The sequence below is a fragment of the Hypanus sabinus genome, chromosome 22, assembly GCF_030144855.1.
Source record: "Hypanus sabinus isolate sHypSab1 chromosome 22, sHypSab1.hap1, whole genome shotgun sequence".
NCBI classification, from domain to species: domain Eukaryota; kingdom Metazoa; phylum Chordata; class Chondrichthyes; order Myliobatiformes; family Dasyatidae; genus Hypanus; species Hypanus sabinus.
The window spans coordinates 30236709-30258426 of record NC_082727.1 but is presented as its reverse complement, the minus strand read 5'-3'; the positions used below and the strand labels follow the sequence as shown (position 1 = coordinate 30258426).

The following is a 21718-nucleotide window of genomic DNA, read 5'->3' as shown; positions in this document are numbered from 1 at the left end:
AAGGGGTCCCAGAATAGATCCCTGAGGCACACCACTGGTCACTGACCTCCATCCAGAGTCTGACCTGTCTCCAACCACTGTTTGCCTTCTGTGGGTAAGCCAGTTCTCGATCCACAAAGCAAAGTCCCCTTGGATCCCATGCCTCCTTACTTTCTCAATAAGCCTTGCATAGGGTACCTTATTAAATGCCTTGCTGAAATCCATATACAGTCGGCCCTCCTTATCCACGGATTCTGCATACGCGAATTCAATGCATTTCGCGAATCGCGAAAATCTGGAAGTGCTCTTCCAGCACTTGTTGTTCGAGCATGTACAGACTTTTTTTATCTTGTCATTATTCCCTAAACAATGCAGTATAACAACCATTTTACATAGCATTTACATTATATTAAGTATTATAAGTAGTCTAGAGATGATTTAAAATATACGGGAGGATATGCGTGGGTTATTGTGCATCGGAATCGAAAAAAATTGGAAGTTCTCTTACTAAGTAAGTCTGAACAGGTACATCAGGTATTATTTAGCATCAGTTAGTCAAATGTTTGTCTTAGCATATAGTATATATTTTACCTTTCTGTGCATATAAAACACTTAAGAACGTATGTTTCAGCGCCGGACTTAGGAACCGAAGTTCTCAGGACTCGGGACAGATCGCTCCCTAGTGCACTCTCCACCGTGTCGGGTTGATGTGGAGGATCAAAAACTCAAAACCCAATAATTAAACCACTGCGTTGCTTAGTAATAATTGTAGCTTTCAGTGGGACAGAGACTTTCTCACTTTATCCTTTAAAATTGTTCCGATCGTTAACCGACCTAGCCTAACTCTTTTCCAATGACTGATGGCATTTCACCTCTTCCTGATTGCTTTATTATTTCCACTTTATCTTCAATTGTGATCGTGATTATTTTTGTGAACAGAAACACTGCACATTCAGAGCTCAGGCGCCGAGTCCTAATGTCCACCGCTCTGAGACAGGTTAAATAAGGTCTGGGGTTCTGCTGGGTCCTAAGGTCCGCCGGATTGAGACAGGCTGAATAAGGGACTTCAGCATCTGCAAATTTTGGTATCCGCGAGGGGTCCCAGAACCAATCCCCTGCGGATAAGGAGGACCGACTGTACACTATTTCTACTGCTCTACCTTCATCAATGTGTTTAGTCACATCCTCAAAAAAATTCAATCAGGCTTATAAGGCACAACCTGCCTTTGACAAAGCCATGCTGACCTTTCCTAGTCGTATTATGCCTGTCCAAATGTTCATAAATCCTGCCTCTCAGGATCTTCTCCATCAACTTACCAACCATTGAAGTAAAAGTCACTGGTCTATAATTTCCTGGGCTCTTTCTTCTCACTTTCTTGAGTAAGGGAACAACATCTGCAACCCTCCAATCCTCCAGAATCTCTCCCATTCCCGTTGATGATGCAAAGATCATTGCCAGAGGCTCAGCAATCTCTTCCCTCGTCCCCCACAGTAGCTTGGGGTATATCTCATCCGCTCCTGGTGACTTATCCAACTTGCTGCCTTCCAAAAGCTCCAGCACATCCTCTTACTTAATATGTATATGCTCAAGCTTTTCAGACTGCTGCAAGTCATCCCTACAATCGCCAAGGTCCTTTTTTGTAGTGAATACTGAAGCAAAGTATTCATTAAATACCTCTGCTACCTCCTCCAGTTCCATACACATTTTTCCACTGTCACACTTGAATGGTCCTATTCTGTCATGTCTTACCCTCTTGCTCTTCACATACTTGTAGTATGCCTTGGGGTTTTCCTTAATCCTGCCTGCCAAGGCCTTCTCATGGCCCGTTCTGGCTCTCCTAATTTCATTCTTAAGCTCCTTCCTGCTAACCGTATAATTTTCTAGATCTCTATCATTATCTAGTTTTTTTTGAACCTTTTAAGCTTTTTTTTTCTTCTTGACTAGATTTTTGTCTTTGTACACCATAGTTCCTGTACCCTACCATCCTTTCCCCGTCTCATTGGAACATACCTCTGCAGAATGCCACGCAAATATCCCCTGAACATTAGCCACACTTCTGCCATACATTTCTTTGAGAACATCTGCTCCCAATTTATTCTTTCAAGTTCCTGTCTGATAGCTTCATATTTTCCCTTACTCCAATTAAACGTTTTCTTAATTTGTCTGCTCCTATCTCTCTCCAATGCTATGGTAAAGGAGACAGGATTGTTATCAGCATCTCTAAAATGCTCTCCCACGGACAGACCTGACATCTGACCAGGTTCATTTCCCAATACCAGATCAAGTATAAGCCTCTCCTCTTGTTGGCTATCTAAAGATGAAGTAATAGTCTAAAGGGAGGATGAAGCAACCATGGCTGAAGAGAGATGTCAAAGACAGCGTAAAAACAAGAGAAGGTAAAATATAGCAAAAATTAGTGAGAAGTCAGATGATTAGGAAGCTTTAAAAAAACTAACAGAAGGCAACATAAAAATCCATAGGGAGAGAAAAGATAAATTATGAAGGTAAGCTAGCCAATAAAATAAAAGGATACCATAAGTCTTTTCAGATATAGAGTAAAAGTAAGGTGAGGTTGGATATTGGACTGCTGAAGAATTTGTGCACTTTACACAGTCCTGTGTAGGTCTGTAGTCTAGTGTAGCTTTCTCTGTGTTGATTTTTAACGTAGTTCATTCTAGTTTTTGTACTGTATCATGTAACACCATGGTCCTGAAAAATGTTGTCTCATTTTTACTATGTACTGTACCAGCAGTTATGGTCGAAATGACAATAAAAGTGACTTGACTTATGCTTGAAAGGTAGTAGTGGGGGAACAAAGAAATGGTGGATGAACTTAGTAAGTATTTTGCATCCGTCTTCGCTATGGAAGTCACTAGCAGTATGCCAGAAATGTGAATGTCGGAGGCAGAAGTGAGTGTAGTTGCTATTACTAAGGAGAAGGTGCTAAGGAAACTGATAGGTTTGAAGGTAGATTAGACCAGATGGACTACACCCCAAGGTTCTGAAAGTGGTAGCTGAAGAGATTGTGGAGGCATTAGTACTGATCTTTCAAGAATCAGTAGATTCTGGAATAGTTCCAGAGGACTGGGATATTGCAAATATCACTCAACTTTAATAAGGGAGGAAGGCAGAAGAAAGAAAATTACAGGCTAGCTAGCCTGACATCAGTGGTTGGGAAGATGTTAGAGTCCATTGTTAATGATGAAGTTTTGGGGTACTTGGCACAATATAAAATAGGCCAAAGTCAGTATGGTTTCCTTCAGGGGAAATCCTGCCTGACAAATGTGTTGGGATTCTTGTGTTGAAATAAAAGGCGGACTAGACAAAGGAGGACCAGTAGATATTGTTTACTTAGATTTTCAGAAGGCCTTTGACAAGGTGCCGCATACAAAGCCTCTTAAAAAGGTAAGAGCCCGTGGTATTACAGGAAGGATGGATAGAAGATTGGCTGACTACAAGGAGGCAAAGAGTGGGAATAAAGGGGGCCTATTCTGGTTAGCTGCCCGTGACTAGTGGTGTTCCACAGGGGTCAGTATTAGGACACTACTTTTCACATAAAATGTCAATGATTTGGATGATGGAATTGATGGCTTTGTGGTCAAGTTTGCAGGTGGTGCAAGGATTGGTGGAGGGGCATATGGTGCTGAGGAAGCAGGGAGCCTGTTGAAGGACTTGGGCAGAATGGGCAAAGAGGTGGCAGATGGAATATAGTGTAGGGAAATGTACGGTCATATACCCTTTGGTAGAAGGAATAAAGACAAAGTTTTCTAAACTGGGAGAAAATTCACAAACCAGAGGTGCAAAGGGACTTGGGAGTCCTTGTGCAGGATTCCTTAAAGGTTTACTTGCAGATTGAATCAGTAGAAAAGAAGGCAACATTGGTCAAAAGTTATGGGAAGAAGGGAAGAGTATAGGGTTGAGAAGGATAATAAATCAGCCAATATGGATCACACTTGTAGGACTGAGTGTCCAAATTCTGCTCCCATGGTCTGACGGAAAGAAAGAGTCAACATCTCAATTCCAAGAACCTTCTCAGAACTGTGAATGAGATAAAAAATCATAATTATTGTCTTGCATACAATTTTAAGTTGCAGAGTAGGTGGTGGGAGAGAGGTTGATAGGTTGAGAGCAGCTTAAATGGATTAATAGGAAAGGTAAAGGGTGATTATGCTTTCTGACTTGCTATATGGTTCCAGCATTTTCTGATTTTGGTGAGATCAATGCTACTATATTCTGCACTCTCTTACTGCTTTTCCCTTGTACTTCAAAGTGCTTCTGTTTTGTGAAATGAACAGTCTGAATGGCTTGCAAAACTAGGTTTTAAGTTCATGTATCTCAATCCATGTGGTAATAATATACCAAAACCAATGACCATGCCAGTACAGGCAATTGTGATACAAAAGCAGTTTTGTTAATTGTTCAAATTGATGGAGGGACAACGTATTTTTCCATCCCAAGAAAGCAGGAACATCATCAAGTACCCCACCATCCAGGCCAAGCTGTCTTCTCGCTAGGACCATCAGGCAAGAGATACAGGAGCTCCAGCTTCAGGAACAATTATTACCCCACAACCATCAGGCTCCTGGACCAGCATGGATAATTTCACTCACCTCCACACTGAACTGATTCCACAACCTACAGACTCTTATTCAACGACTCTATAACTCATGCTTTCAATATTATTATTTTCTTGCACAATTTGTCTTCTTTTGCACATTGGTTGTTTGTTAGTCTATTTTTTTTGCACAGTTTGCTTTCTTTACTACTCTGCATGTTTGTCAGTCTTTGTTTTTGAATATCCTTTCGTAAATTCTATTTTATTTATCTCCCTGTAAATGCCGGTATGAAAATGAATCCCAGGGTAGTATTTAGTAATATACAAGTACTTTGATAATAAATTTACTTTTGACTTTGATAGTGTATTTACATTCAGTGGCCACTTTATTAGGTACACTTGCTCATTAATGCAAATATCTAATCAGTTTATCATGTGGCAGCAACTCAATGCATGAAAGCATACTGACATGATCAAGAGGCTCTGTCGCTGTTCAGACAAAACATCAGACTGAGGAGGAAATGTGATTCGTGTGACTTTGTGGAATGATTGTTGGTGCCCGACAGGGAGGTTTGAAACTGCTGATCCCCTGGGATTTTCATACACAACGGTCTCCAGGGTTTACAGAGAATGGTGCAAGAAACAAAGATATCCAGTGAGAGCAGGGCTTCTTTGGGCAAATACGCCTTATTAATGAGAGAGGTCAGAGGAAAGTGGCCAGACTGGTTCACGCTGACAGGAAGGTGACAGTAACTCAAATAACCCCACATTACAACAGTGGTGTGTGAAAGAGCATCTCTGCATGCACAACACATTGAACACAAAAAAGTGGATGGGCTACAGCAAAACAAGACCATGAACATACACTCAGTGGCTGCTTTATTAAGTACAGGAGGTGCCTAATAAAGAGACCACTAACTGTACTTAAAAGTTAACTGTAATTGCCAAATGTTCTGTTCATCTGTGAAGAAAATTATATTCTTGTACATGCAAATGGCAGCAATGACTGGAGAAGTTATTATACTTTTGTGTTGTTGAGTTTCTCCTCCCCTCAGGATGTAATTAATAAATAACTTTTAGTCCCATTTGTCTTTTTTTTATTCCAAAAGGTAAGTATCTCCTGGCAGGATTTGAATTTTCCTGTTTTAATGCCTCAGTGCAGAGTTTGGCATGGGATGCGATAAAGAACCATTTTTTTCAAACCGTTTTAATGTGTTCAGCATTTGTCTGAACTGGCATTCTGCTATAGTATGACATACTGAACTGATAAAGGAACACATTGCATTTTTTCAACTGTTTTGTACTCCAATAGATGTTAAACCTTCCTCTCCCTCTCAATAGATTCTACTGTAAATAGTGCTGGAAACACTGATTTGGGTATCATATTCTGTTTTTATTTCAGATTTCTAGCACCTGCAGTTTTTAATTTTCACAATATACCTCAGGTTACACTGTTGCAAGTTATTCAGTTTCCCTGAAAATATTTGACTTCAAGCACCGGTTGAGACTGCTGATTTTAGAGAATTCTTGGATATATATAGCTTAATAAACCCAGACTTATGAACCTAATTGGTCTAATCTTTTCTTTTGCAAACAGACTAACAGAACACAAGAAGGTACTAGGGTCCAACAGTGCTTCATAACAACAGAACCATGATCATTCCACAGTGGACTGGTTACTTAACACTCTCTTGGCGCCTTCCGCTCCTTTGGGCTGAGCATTTGGATTTCCTCTTCCACTAGTTTTCCAAATGGAAATGTTGTATGTGGAGAGTATGGATTCCAGTTCACTTGAAGCTTGCAACCTTTTTACTAAAACTAAGAACCAGAGCCAAATCAGCAAAAACTGCAGATGCTGGAAAACTGAAATGAACTGTCAGGTTTCTGCTGAAGCTATTGACAGAATAAATCAGAAATCTCTCTATTTGTCACATTAAACATGCACATAATCATAATTGCGATATAGACAAAGGTTCATGAATCAAGTGATGATTGCCTGCTATTGGAGGGATGTCAGAGGTCAGACGCTGATGAGAGACATCGCTAAGAAGAAGCCTGCCCTTCACTCTGTCACATTATTCAGCTTAGGAGTCCGAGAGAAACAGTCCCTTCAGCCCACTACGTTCATGGGGACCTTTTTGCCAGTCAACAGGAATCCCATCTGCCCACATGAGGAGTGTACCCATCTACCCTATTTGTGTCTATTTACATGCCTCTTAAACATAATGATATCTAGATTCCTCAATCTCCTGGAACATACATTCCAGCATATGTTGGCGCTAAAGCTGGTACTTTCCCTGGAAAATTATGGTGGACTAACTGATTTATATGGAAATAAAGTTGCATTTCAGTGTGCTACTCCTTTATGACCGAGTCCAAGGAGGCCATTCTAGGAGCTTAGAATTTAGCAGCAAGTAAATTGATTCAATCAATTGTATTACTAAATGGATTTGATTACCAAAGGAAGACTGAATGTAGTAAGTCCATATTTTAGGGGTGGTACAATAGTGTAGTGGTTAATGCAATGCTACTACAACACCTGCGACCCAGCTTCAATCCCACTGCAGTCTGTGAGAAGTTTGTGCGTTCTCCCAGTGACCCCGTGGGTTTCCTCTGGATACTCTGGTTAGTAGGTTAATTGGTCACATGGGTGTAATTGGGTGATGAGGGTTCATTGGGCCAGAAGGCTTGTTACCGTACTGTATCTCCAAATAAAATGAATTATCGAGGTAGGATACAACCAGAACCTGGTTCAAACTCTTTGGAAAATGTTACCACTATGACTTAAAAACAAACAGGTGAGAGCCAGAATTAAATTATAGGATTATATACTATATGACAGCCTTATTTATTAACCCAAATATTAATGCTACTAAATGCATGACAACCTAAAATTCAGTCATTGAATACTGTAGCACGAAACAGGCCCTTCCGCCCATCTAATTTATGCTGAACTACAAAATATTATGCTGCTTAGTCCCATTGACCTGCATCCAGATTATAGCCTCCATACACCTCCAACCAAATATCTCTTACATGTTGAAATCGAACCTGATTCCACCACTTCTGTTGAGAGTTCATTTCATACTCTCACCATCCTCTGAGTGAATAAGTTCCCTGTCATGTTCTCCTTTAACATTTCACTCTTAACCCATTACTTCTAGTTCTAGTTTCACCCAACTTTGGTGGAAAAAGCTGCATGCATTTAACTCATGGTGCCAATAAAAAGTCTTCACCCACCCCCAGAAGTTTTCATGTTTTATAATATTGAATAAGTGGATTTAATTTGGCTTTTTTGACACTGATCAACAGAAAAGACTCTTTTGTGTCAAAGTGAAACCAGATTTCTACAAATGGGTATAAATTTATTACAATTATTAAACACAAAATAATTGATTGCTTAATTGCTCAGTCCCTTCATGTTAGTATTTAGTAGATGTACCTTTGGCAGCAATTACAACGTTGAGTCTGTGTGGATAGGTCTCTATCAGTTTTGCACATCTGGACACTGCAACTTTTCCCCATTTAAAAAAAACTGTTCATGCTGTCAGGTTGCATGGAGATCATGAGTGAACAACCCTTTTCAGCCCAGCCATAAATTCTTAACTAGATTGAGGTTTGGTGACTTGGCCACTCCAGGACATTAACTTTGTTGTTTTTAAGCCATTTCTGTGTAGCTTTGGCTTTATGTTTAGGGTCATTATCTTGCAGGAAAACAAATTTTCTCCCAAGTCGCAGTTCTCTTGCAGACTGCATCAGGTTTTCCTCCAGGATTTTACCTTCTATCTTTACAAGCCTTCCAGGAACTGTTGCAGTGAAGCATCCCCACAGCATGATGCAGCCACCACCATACTTGTAGGGATGGTGTGCTTTCAATCATGTGCGGTGTTTAGCTAACACCAAACATAGAGTTTAGTCTGAAGGCCAAAAAGCTCAATTTTGGTTTCATCAGACCATAGAACCTTCTTCCAGCTAACTTCAGAGTCTCCCACATGCCTTTTGGCAAAGTCTAGCCAAGATTTCAAGTGAATTTTTTCAACAGTGTCTTTCTCTTTCCCACTCTCCCATAAAGATGTGACTGGTGAAACACACAAGCAACAGATGTTGTATGCATAGCCTCTCAGCCAGTGAAGCTTGTAATTCCTCCAGAGTTATCATAGGTCTCTTGTGGCCTCCCTCACTAGTCCTCTTCTTGCACGGCCACTCAATTTTTGAGGACGGCCTGCTCTCGGCAGATTTACAGCTGTGCCGTATGCTTTACATTTTTTGACTTGACTGTACTCCAAGGGATATTCAGTGACCTGAAAAGTTTCTTGTATCCATCTCTTGACATGTGTTTTTCAATAACCTTTTTATGGAGTTGCTTGGAGTGTTATTCTATCTTCATGGTGTAGTTTTTGCCACAATGCTGTCTCACTAGTAGTCCAACCTTCCAGATTGAGGACTATTTTTACTACAATCAGTTGAAACACCTTGACTGCACACAGGTGATCTCCATTTAACCAATTATGTGACTTCTAAAACTAATTGGCTGCACCAATGATGATTTGATGTGTCATATTTAAGGGGTGAGTACTCATGCAATCAATAATTTTGTGTTTTATATTCGTATTTCTGTTGATCAGTGTCAAAAAAGTCAAATTAAATTCATGGTGATTCAATGTTGTAAAACAATAAAACATGAAAACATCCAAGGATGCTGCTCCTGATCCGGACTGACTGAAGTCTCCCAGTCAGGAAGCCTAGGATCTAATTGCAGAGGGAGGTGTTCAGGCCCAGTAGGCTCAGCTTTCCAATCAGTTTCTGAGGGGTGATTGTGTTGAATGCTGAACTGAAGTCTATGAACAGCATTCGAACGTATGTGTCTTTTTTGTCCAGGTGGGCTAGGGCCAGGTGGAGGGTGACGGCAATGGCATCATCTTTTGAGCGGTTGTGACGGTACTCAAACTGCAGGGGGGCAGCAGGGTCTTGATATGCCTCATGACGAGCCTCTCGAAACACTTCATGATGATGGATGTGAGTGCATTGGGACGGTAGTCAGCAAAAAGCATCAGCACCCACCACCCCACCAAGCAACAACAGAGCACCCAAAGAGAGACCACGATCTGCAATCAACAAAAACTATTGTTTACCCGTCAGTTGGATATGCCGCAGGCTCTCTGTCCCACTAACAAGGCACAGAGAGGTACCGCAAAATTTCTCAGTGAAAGGGGAGACAATATTGCAGTCTTTTCCATACATCCACCGTAGTAAACTCCTGATGTTAGAACCCCAAAGAAATAGTGATGTTGGAATCTCCCACAATGCCTCAGTCAGCAACACCAGCCTGAAATTGATCATCCACAGGGCCGCAGTCTGGAGGCGTCATCTTCCAGGCTGTGCCTGGAGAATTTCGGAGAACAGTCAGCTGACGAGCTCCAGGAATAGGAACTCATCCACTGTAAGAAAAGAAAATACAGTTTGAGTACCACTTGCAGATCAGGGCCTCGATAGAACCCCTAACCACCTTGAAAAGGGATAAAAGAGACATTAAAGAGAGGGATTAAGCTGTTTTTCCCCAGATTAACTGAAATAGGCAGCCACTTGTGCCATCTTAACTCTACCCAACCTGTTCCGTAACTCATGTTCTCAAGTCCTGGCAACAGCCTTGTAAGTTTTCTCTGCACTCTTTCAATCTTACTGGTATCTCTCCTGTAGGTAGGTAGCTAGAATTGACACAGTACTCCAAATTAGGCCTCACCAATGTCTTGTGCTACTTAAACATGCCTTCCTAATCCTGTACTCAGTACTTTGATTTTTGAAAGCAAATATGCCAAATGCTCTCGTTTAAGACCCCATCTACCTATAATGCTATTTTCAAAGAATTGTGGATCTGTATTCCCAGATCCCATTCTTCTGTCGCACTCCTCAGGGCCCTACCGCTTACCATGTAAGTTCCACCCTGATTTCTCTTCCCAAAGTGCAACACCTCACACTTGTCTGCATTAAACCCCTTCTGCCATTTTCAGCCCATTTTTCCAGCTGGTTCAGATCCTGCTGCAAGCTTTGATAGTCTTTCTCACTGTCTACTACAACCCAAACTTGATGCCGTTCTCAAATTTACTGATCCAGTTTGCCTCTATCTAACGTAGAAATAATTCTGAAGCATATTTCAAAGTCAAAGTAAATTTATTACCAAAGTACATGTATGTTATCATATACTACCTTGAGATGCATTTGTTTGCAGACATTCCCTGGAAAATAAAGAAATACAACAGGAATTTATGAAAAGCTATACATGAACAACAAAACAGGAAATAAATTGCTGTTTTAGTAATGTATTTTATGCCATCAGTCCAGCTGAAAAAGTACTTAATCAATAATTATGTGGTTAGTATTTTTTTTGTGAGTGACCAGGCTTATTTGTTGGATAGCTTCCCTTGCAGTACATTATTTATGTTTATATATACTCAGTGGCCACTTCATGGGTACCTACTGTACCTAATAAAGTGGCCACTGAGTGTATAATAAGTGAATTGCAAAAAATCAAACTCAGCTCAATATGTAATTGTGTAGCATTCTTGTTATGCTTCACTGTTTGGTGGAAGTATGACCAATATGCAGTACTTGTGATGCCACCTGGATTCATGGATTTCTTAAGCACAGATGAAATATGCTGAACTGAGAGCAGAGATGTTGACACAACATGATGTCAAGCTGTGCTGCCTGTACAAAGCACACAAAATGCTGGAGGAACTCAGCAGGTCAGGCAGATTCTATGGGGGGGGGGGGAATAAACGACCAACATTTCAAACCAAGACCCTTTGTCAGGACTGGAAAGAAAGGGGGAAGAAGGTGGAGGGATGGGAAGGAGTACAAGCTGGCAGGTGGTAGGTGGAACTAGAAAGGGAAGGGATGAACTGAGAAGCTGTGAGGTGATAAGTGGAAGAGGTAAAGGGTTGAAGAAGAAGAAGGAATCTGAGAGGAGAGGACAGTTGACCATAGAAGAAAGGGAAAGAGGAGGGCACCCATGGGAGATGATGGGCAGGTGAAAAGAGAAGAAGTAAATGAGGAACTAGAATGTGGAATGGAAAAAGAGGGAAAGAGGAAGGGGAAGTAATTATCTAAAGTTAGAGAAATTTATGTTCCGGGACCTTATAGTAAACCTGACACATCAGTGAGCATAATGGGAGATATAATTTCCACTTCGGGTGGAGAATCAGTAGTGATGTTTTGTGTTTGACTATAAATTTTCCACCTCACGAATATCCGATGAATTAATTTCAAAGTACAACTTTTGATGCTGGAAATTAAAATTGTATTTCTTATTGTGTTCGTTGACAAATCAGGGTCACTGATCAGTCACTGGGAGTTGGTAATTTACTCTGTATCAGTCACTGGGAGTTGGTAATGTACTGTTTGATCAGTCACTGGGAGTTGGTAATTTACTCTGTATCAGTCACTGCAAGTTGGTAATTTATTCTGTATTAGTCACTGCAAGTTGGTAATTTACTCTATGATCAGTCACTGGGAGTTGGTAGTTTACAGTTTGATCAGTCACTGGGAGTTGGTAATTTACGATCAGTCACTGGGAATTGGCAGTTTACACAGCGATCAGTCACTGGGTGTTGGTAATTTACTCTGTGATCAGTCACCGACAGTTGGTAATTTGCTGTTTAATCAGTAACCGGGTGTTGGTAATTTACTCTGTATCAGTCACTGGGAGTTGGTAGTTTACTCTGTGATCAGTCACTGGGATTTAGTCATTTACTCTACAATCAGTCACTGGGAGTTGGTAATTTACTCTGTGATCAGTCACTGGGAGTTGGGAATTTACAGTTTGATCAGTGACTGGGTGTTGGTCATTTACTCTGTGATCAGTCACTGGGTGTTGGTAATTTACTCTACGATCAGTCACTGGGTGTTGGTAATTTACTCTGCGATCCATCACATGGATTTGGTAATTTACTCTGTGATCAGTCACCGACAGTTGTTAATTTACTGTTTAATCAGTCACCGGGAGATGGTAGTTTACTCTACGATCAGTCACTGGGAGTTGATCATTTACTCTGTATCAGTCACTGGGAGTTGGTAATTTACTCTATGATCAGTCACTGGGAGTAGGTAATTTACTCTGTGATCAGTCACTGGGAGTTGGGAATTTACAGTTTGATCAGTGACTGGGTGTTGGTCATTTACTCTGTGATCAGTCACTGGGAGTTGGTAATTTACTCTATCAGTCACTGGGAGTTGGTAATTTACTCTATGATCAGTCACTGGGAGTAGGTAATTTACTCTACGATCCGTCAGTGGGAGTTGGTAATTTACTCTATGATCAGTCACTGGGTGTTGGTGATTTACTCTGTATCACTCACTGGGAGTTGGTAATTTACTCTATGATCAGTCACTGGGATTTGGTAATGTACTCTACGATCAGTCACTTGGAGTTGGTGATTTACTCTGTATCAGTCACTGGGAGTTGGTAATCTACTCTGTGATCAGTCACTGGGAGTTGGTAATTTACTCTACGATCAGTCACTGGGTGTTGGTAATTTACTCTGCGATCCGTCACATGGATTTGGTAATTTACTCTGTGATCAGTCACCGACAGTTGTTAATTTACTGTTTAATCAGTCACCGGGAGATGGTAATTTACTCTATGATCAGTCACTGGATGATGGTGATTTACTCTGTATCACTCACTGGGAGTTGGTAATTTACTCTATGATCAGTCACTGGGATTTGGTAATGTACTCTACGATCAGTCACTTGGAGTTGGTGATTTATTCTATCAGTCACTGGGTGTTGGTAATTTACTCTTACAATCAGTCACTGGGAGTTGGTAATTTACTCTGTATCAGTCACTGGGAGTTGGTAATGTACTGTTTGATCAGTCACTGGGAGTTGGTAATTTACTCTGTATCAGTCACTGCAAGTTGGTAATTTATTCTGTATTAGTCACTGCAAGTTGGTAATTTACTCTATGATCAGTCACTGGGAGTTGGTAGTTTACAGTTTGATCAGTCACTGGGAGTTGGTAATTTACAATCAGTCACTGGGAATTGGCAGTTTACGCAGCGATCAGTCACTGGGTGTTGGTAATTTACTCAGCGATCAGTCACTGGGTGTTGGTAATTTACTCTGTGATCAGTCACTGGGAATTGGTAATTTACTCTGCGATTAGTCACATGGATTTGGTAATTTACTCTGTGATCAGTCACCGACAGTTGGTAATTTGCTGTTTAATCAGTAACCGGGTGTTGGTAATTTACTCTGTATCAGTCACTGGGAGTTGGTAGTTTATTCTGTGATCAGTCACTGGGATTTGGTCATTTACTCTACAATCAGTCACTGGGAGTTGGTAATTTACTCTGTGATCAGTCACTGGGAGTTGGGAATTTACAGTTTGATCAGTGACCGGGTGTTGGTCATTTACTCTGTGATCAGTCACTGGGTGTTGGTAATTTACTCTGCGATCCATCACATGGATTTGGTAATTTACTCTGTGATCAGTCACCGACAGTTGTTAATTTACTGTTTAATCAGTCACCGGGAGATGGTAGTTTACTCTACGATCAGTCACTGGGAGTTGATCATTTACTCTGTATCAGTCACTGGGAGTTGGTAATTTATTCTATGATCAGTCACTGGGAGTAGGTAATTTACTCTGTGATCAGTCACTGGGAGTTGGGAATTTACAGTTTGATCAGTGACTGGGTGTTGGTCATTTACTCTGTGATCAGTCACTGTGAGTTGGTAATTTACTCTGTATCAGTCACTGGGAGTTGGTAATTTACTCTATGATCAGTCACTGGGAGTAGGTAATTTACTCTACGATCCGTCATTGGGAGTTGGTAATTTACTCTATGATCAGTCACTGGGTGTTGGTGATTTACTCTGTATCACTCACTGGGAGTTGGTAATGTACTGTTTGATCAGTCACTGGGAGTTGGTAATTTACTCTGTATCAGTCACTGCAAGTTGGTAATTTATTCTATATTAGTCACTGCAAGTTGGTAATTTACTCTATGATCAGTCACTGGGAGTTGGTAGTTTACAGTTTGATCAGTCACTGGGAGTTGGTAATTTACGATCAGTCACTGGGAATTGGCAGTTTACGCAGCGATCAGTCACTGGGTGTTGGTAATTTACTCAGCGATCAGTCACTGGGTGTTGGTAATTTACTCTGTGATCAGTCACTGGGAATTGATAATTTACTCTGCGATTAGTCACATGGATTTGGTAATTTACTCTGTGATCAGTCACCGACAGTTGGTAATTTGCTGTTTAATCAGTAACCGGGTGTTGGTAATTTACTCTGTATCAGTCACTGGGAGTTGGTAGTTTACTCTGTGATCAGTCACTGGGATTTAGTCATTTACTCTACAATCAGTCACTGGGAGTTGGTAATTTACTCTGTGATCAGTCACTGGGAGTTGGGAATTTACAGTTTGACCAGTCACTGGGAGTTGGTAATTTACTCTACGATCAGTCACTGGGTGTTGGTAATTTACTCTGCGATCCATCACATGGATTTGGTAATTTACTCTGTGATTAGTCACCGACAGTTGTTAATTTACTGTTTAATCAGTCACCGGGAGATGGTAGTTTACTCTACGATCAGTCACTGGGAGTTGATCATTTACTCTGTATCAGTCACTGGGAGTTGGTAATTTACTCTATGATCAGTCACTGGGAGTAGGTAATTTACTCTGTGATCAGTCACTGGGAGTTGGGAATTTACAGTTTGATCAGTGACTGGGTGTTGGTCATTTACTCTGTGATCAGTCACTGGGAGTTGGTAATTTACTCTACGATCCGTCAGTGGGAGTTGGTAATTTACTCTATGATCAGTCACTGGGTGTTGGTGATTTACTCTGTATCACTCACTGGGAGTTGGTAATTTACTCTATGATCAGTCACTGGGATTTGGTAATGTACTCTACGATCAGTCACTTGGAGTTGGTGATTTACTCTGTATCAGTCACTGGGAGTTGGTAATTTACTCTGTGATCAGTCACCGGGAGTTGGTAATTTATTCTGTATCAGTCACTGGGAGTTGGTAATCTACTCTGTGATCAGTCACTGGGAGTTGGTAATTTACTCTACGATCAGTCACTGGGTGTTGGTAATTTACTCTGCGATCCGTCACATGGATTTGGTAATTTACTCTGTGATCAGTCACCGACAGTTGTTAATTTACTGTTTAATCAGTCACCGGGAGATGGTAATTTACTCTATGATCAGTCACTGGGTGTTTGTGATTTACTCTGTATCACTCACTGGGAGTTGGTAATTTACTCTATGATCAGTCACTGGGATTTGGTAATGTACTCTGTGATCAGTCACTGGGAGTTGGGAATTTACAGTTTGATCAGTGACTGGGTGTTGGTCATTTACTCTGTGATCAGTCACTGGGTGTTGGTGATTTACTCTGTATCACTCACTGGGAGTTGGTAATTTACTCTGTGATCAGTCACCGGGAGTTGGTCATTTACTCTGTGATCAGTCACTGGGATTTGGTAATGTACTCTGTGATCAGTCACTGGGAGTTGGGAATTTACAGTTTGATCAGTGACTGGGTGTTGGTCATTTACTCTGTGATCAGTCACTGGGAGTTGGTAATTTACTCTGTATCAGTCACTGGGAGTTGGTAATTTACTCTATGATCAGTCACTGGGAGTAGGTAATTTACTCTACGATCCGTCATTGGGAGTTGGTAATTTACTCTATGATCAGTCACTGGGTGTTGGTGATTTACTCTGTATCACTCACTGGGAGTTGGTAATTTACTCTGTGATCAGTCACCGGGAGTTGGTCATTTACTCTGTGATCAGTCACTGGGAGTTGGTAATTTACTCTGTGATCAGTCACCGGGAGTTGGTAATTTATTCTGTATCAGTCACTGGGAGTTGGTAATCTACTCTGTGATCAGTCACTGGCAGTTGGTAATTTATTCTGTGTCAGTCACTGGCAGTTTGGTAATTTACTCGATGCACCTCAATAACCACATCAGAAAGTTGGTGATGTTTCTGAGGGACGTTTTCATGGTTGAAGGCAATTGAGTAAGCAATTTGAGATTGTTGTTCACGATAATTTTGAAGCGTGAATGTGCTAATTGCTAGAATGAATTATGCCTGATATTGCTCCCAGTAGCTGTTTGACTAAATTTAGTCATGTATTTTGACATGGAAGCTTTGAATATAATCCCAGCTCCCTGCTCAATGTGCCGGCTTTAGTTGTGACGTGGCTGGAGACTTTACAACTAGTTTGAGTGTTGTTTCAATCATAGAGAGCTACAGCTCAGAAACAGGCCCTTCAGCCCACCTAGTGCCCATCTGTTTCTCTGCCTAGTTCCATCTACCCTCATCATAACCCACCCTGCAATTGATCCATGTATTTATCCAAACTTCTCTTAAATGATCCACCATTTCTGTTCTCCGCTCGTCCAACACTCGCATCAACCTCTGAGTGAAGAAGTTCCCCCTCAGATTCCCTCTTAAATATTTCTCCTTTCACCCTAAACTTATGACCTTTAGTTCTGGTCTTAACCAACACAGGGGGAAAAGCCTGCACGTATTTACTTCATCTATACCCTCATAATCTTGCCTCAGAGACTGTAGTCAGCCAAGGGAGGTTGGATATATGGGACTAGGGTCCCCACTGTGAAAGAACTTTCACAACGCAACAAGTACAAATTGGATAAATTACCATGCAGATGGTAGCCAGCTAGTTGACACTACCATCTGACGACAAACAGAAGAAAAACAAGTAACAAGTCATCAATGTTGTGCGAAGTATTGGGAAGCGGAAGGTGGTTATAATTGTGGGAGACCAACCATTTTAACTGCAGATTGTGGCTACAGGAGTTACTTGGACAGTGTCCGAGGCGTCTCAGCTGCATAATCGGTGCCCTTATCTTCAGGGTAAAAATTGGCAAGTTTGCTGAGGATCGCATACCTCTCAACACTACTTAAAATTCTTTGGGTAATGAAGCAATCAGTGATTGCAGGATGCTTTCTTACACAAAGACTTTTAAATGGTGCTGAAGGTTATACAAGAATTACAATCATCTTCCACTTCACAGAGCTGCAAAATATAAGCGGTATTCAGTAATGTCTGGAGTCACATTTGTACCATGCAAGTGTCAGGAGGCACTTCAACCAAGAAGGACATAACTCCCAGTTTGGAGAGTCATCAGCTGGCACTGCCAGTTTGCCCATTGATATTTTGTGGGTCACCACTGACCAGAACCCAGAATAACACTGGCTTAAATATTCTGCCTTTGAGGCTGTGGCAGAGGCTGGGAACCCAATGGTGCACGACTAACTTCAATAATGGACATTAAAGAATCAAGGGATATGGCATTAATAGCACATATCAATTAAACACCATCTATAAATTTCCCGATGACACAACTGTTGTTGGCAGAATCACAGATGGTGACAAGGAGCTGTACAGGAATGAGATAGATCAGCTGGTTGAGTGATTTTGCAAGGTCATTATCATCAGCATTCACTTGTTGTCGAGTATGATTCTTCTCCTGGTGGTTGATCTGGTCACTTGTGGGCCTTGAGATGACTGAAGAGGCCAATCTGTGATCCACAAATCCTATTGCAGTGTTGGCAGGTGTAGGTCATTGAAGTAGTGGTGGATGTAGCTGTTTTGGCCTTTCCCAGTCTCAAGCGACTTGGTCTCTGCAGGATGGTGGGGGTATTCTTCGAGCTGTGCAGTCCCCTCATAGACAGTCCTCCAGCTTTCCCTGTTCTCTGCTAATTTCTCCCATCATTCAGGTTATGTGGCACTTCCTCAGGTGGATCTTGATATTGTCCTTGAACCTCTTTTTCTGCCCTCCAGGAGTGTGATTTGCACTGTTGAGTTGGTTGAACAGGAGTTGTTTTGGGAGGCAGGAGTCAGGCACGCGGATGATGTGACTGACTTACCACGATCAGTGTTGAGTCACAATTGTGACGATAGAGTTGCAACAACAACCTTGCGCTCAGCATCAGTAAGACCAAGGAATTGATTATGGATTTTAAGGAAGGGGAAGTTTAGGGAACACCCACCAGTCCCCATTGAGGGTCAGCAGTGGAAAGGGTGAGCAGTTTCAAGTTCCTAGATGTCAACATTTCTGAAGATCTATGCTGAGCCCAGTATACTGATGTAAATACAAAGGGAGTGCACCAGCAGCTATATTTCATTAGGAGGTTGAGGAGATCTGATATATCACCAAAGACTAGAAAATTGCTACAGATGTAACGTGGATAGCATTCTACTGGTTGCTTCACCGTCCAGTATGGAGGGACCACTGCGCAGGAGCAGAAATAGCTGCAGAGGGATGTAAACTCACTCAGCTCCATCACAGGCACTAGCCTTTCCATTGAAAACATCTTCAAAAAGTGATACCTTAAAAAGGTGGCATCCATCATTAAGGACCCCCACCACCCAAAGCAAGCCCTCTTCCCATTACTACGATCAGAACGAAGGTACAGGAGCCCAAAGGCGCACAGTCAACATTTTAGGGATGGCTTCTTCCTCTCTGACATTAGATTTCTGAATGGACCATGAACACTACTTCACCATTTTTGCACTATTCATTTAATTTTTTTGTATGCATTTCTTGTTATAATTTATAATATATTTTATGTGTTGCACTGCCACAAACAACAAATTTCATGAACCTGATTCTGAGAGTGGAGGAAAGCGCCATTAACATGGAAGGCCAGCCATGGCGGTATTGATCAGCAGAGCAGACACCCGAGTTGGTTGTTACTGTATCTGTTTCTTTTGTTCCACTACCTAAAGGCTGCAAGACAGGATGAGATGGTTGACCCCCCCCCCCCCCCCCCCCGCCTGGATGAGCACAGCTCCCACGAAGTTTGGAGAGTACTGCACCATCCATGCTGATGTACTGCAGCTGAATTGCTTGGCTCAGTCTGAGTTTCTTTGGAGGCTCATAGGAATAGTTTTGAGGTCAGAGAGAGCAGGTTAGGGTTTAGAGACAGGGATATGGGGGGAGGTGTACTATGTCACTAAAGACTCTGCAGATGTATTGTGGAAAGTATTCTGACTGCTTACATTACTGTGTGGTATGGAGGGGCCACTGCACAGGAGAGGAAACAGTCACAGTGGTTTGTAATCTCAGCCAGCTCTATCATGGGCACTGATGAGGCCAGGCTGGAGACTATGACTCTGCTTTGCACTTTAAGGCCAATGAAGTGAGCATGGGCAAAGGACAGCTGTGATCAAATATTGGACTAGTGATGCCAAGGACTGGTTTCTTTCCCTCCCCCGTGAACGAGTCATTGGCTCACTCCAGGATCAGAGTTCCATACGGGCAGGAGAAATGACAGTGACAGCCTGGGTACACAAGTAGGCAAGACCGGAGTTCGGTGTTTGGGGCCCATCATTAGATTAGCAAGAACGGAGTTCAGGCCTGGAGTTTGGGTTCCTCATCCAGGGACCTCACTCGTCATTTGCAGTCCTGGAGTTGATACCTAAGATCAAAGCCCAGAGGTCGCTTAGAAATCCAGAAGTTGTGGCCCATTGGCTGGAGCCTTAGGTTTGTGCCCAATGTTTGCACGAGTCTGCAGGGGGCTGGAGGCCAGAGGGTGGGCAGTGTGTGTGTGTCTGTCTGTCTGTCTATATAGAGAGAGAGAGAGATAGAACAGGGTGTGTTTTGTTACTTGTGTTCTGTTTTTTTCCACCAAGCATGGTGCAGATGCTATGTTGGCAACGCTTGCGGGCTGCCCCCAGCCCATCTGAAGTGTGTTGGCTGTTAACGCAAATGGCGCCTGTCTCAATGTTCATGTGATAAATAAATTTGAATCTGGTGCCCAGTTCTTCAGTACAAACCATTCCCTTTCTCCTCCGATAGTGAACCCCGGCCACAGAGCAAATTTCCTGCAAGATACACTTCAGCAACTCACCTTGGCTGCTACAACAGCCCACAATCTCTGCCCATTGGAAAGGCAGGTAGCAACAGGCACTTGCTGGGTTCCCCTCCAAACCATGAACCGTCTGAACATGGAAATGTATCCCCATATTTCTTTGGCTATTGGTCTACATCCTGGAACTCCCTTTTTAAACTATCGATTGCACTGAACTGCTGCTGCAAAACAACAAATTTTCTCAACGCACATCAGTGATAGTAAACCTGATTCTGATTCAGCAGCTCGGTGGGCCTCCGCAGACCAAGAAAGTGGCTCAGCTTGGCTTTTGCAAAGAAAATTGGGGAGGGACAATCACACAAATGAATAACAGCAACAATATCTAACGTGCTGTTTAAGACGGGCCATATAATGATATTGAAATTTGAGTAGTCTGCTCCTTTTAGAACAAAGTGTAATTTTTTTATGGTACAGAAGATTTATTTGTTTTAATGGTGTACACTATAATAACGTATGTAGTAAAACCAAATGGCAGATATGCATGTTGTTTGAAGGAGTACAATCTGTTTGATACCATCAGGAAACATTACCTCTTTGAGTAAGCTTTAGAAATCTATTTTAATATCTCAAATTGGCTCAGTCAAATTCTAATTGATAATACTCCTACACAGAGCTTAGGGGCATTTTGATCCATAAAATCACAATGGAATTTTAACTCCTATTACTGAACTTGCAGTTCATCACTAGTCCACATGTATAAAGAAATTAATGTCAGATTTTTGTACAGTTAATACATAACTAAAATAGCCTCTGCATTTACCATTGGTATTGAAGGCTGAGAATAGAAAGTAGCTGTATCAAAGAACCAAATGGGAGCCATCAGAATCAGCAATTCATATTACTATAATCCCTGATCAGTTATTACTGTATAATGATGCCACCAATTTAAAAATAACAAGCTGGTAATGTCATAGAACCAGAGCTTCACAGAAATTATTTACTGGTGGCATCCCAGACACTGCATATCAAAAGAAATATTAAAGCCCAGTTTTTGTTCATCTTGCATGGAGAAACTTTTGGAGTTGTGTCCAAATTTTGTATGTTGAAGCTGGTCATTTAAATCTGCACGCTTGTCTGGCAATTTCAGTTCTTAGTAAATTAATTGTTTTTTTAACTGCGTTTGTAACTGGTAGTTTTAAAACTTTGCTACTTCTTAGGTATTATTTTGCCTCCAGAAATTAAATATTCCTCACAGGTGGAGTCCACTTAATCCATCATGCATGCTAGGCAAAGGTGTAACTACTTAGACTATTC

The 21718-nt window shown here is 41.6% G+C and overlaps 1 protein-coding gene across 2 annotated transcripts in view; it reads left to right on the top strand.

Moving 5' to 3' along the window:
- LOC132379484 (protein bicaudal C homolog 1-like) overlaps positions 1-21718 on the top strand; it is a 341806-nt gene that overhangs the window by 162717 nt on the left and 157371 nt on the right. The gene's annotated exons all lie outside the window — the stretch shown is intronic.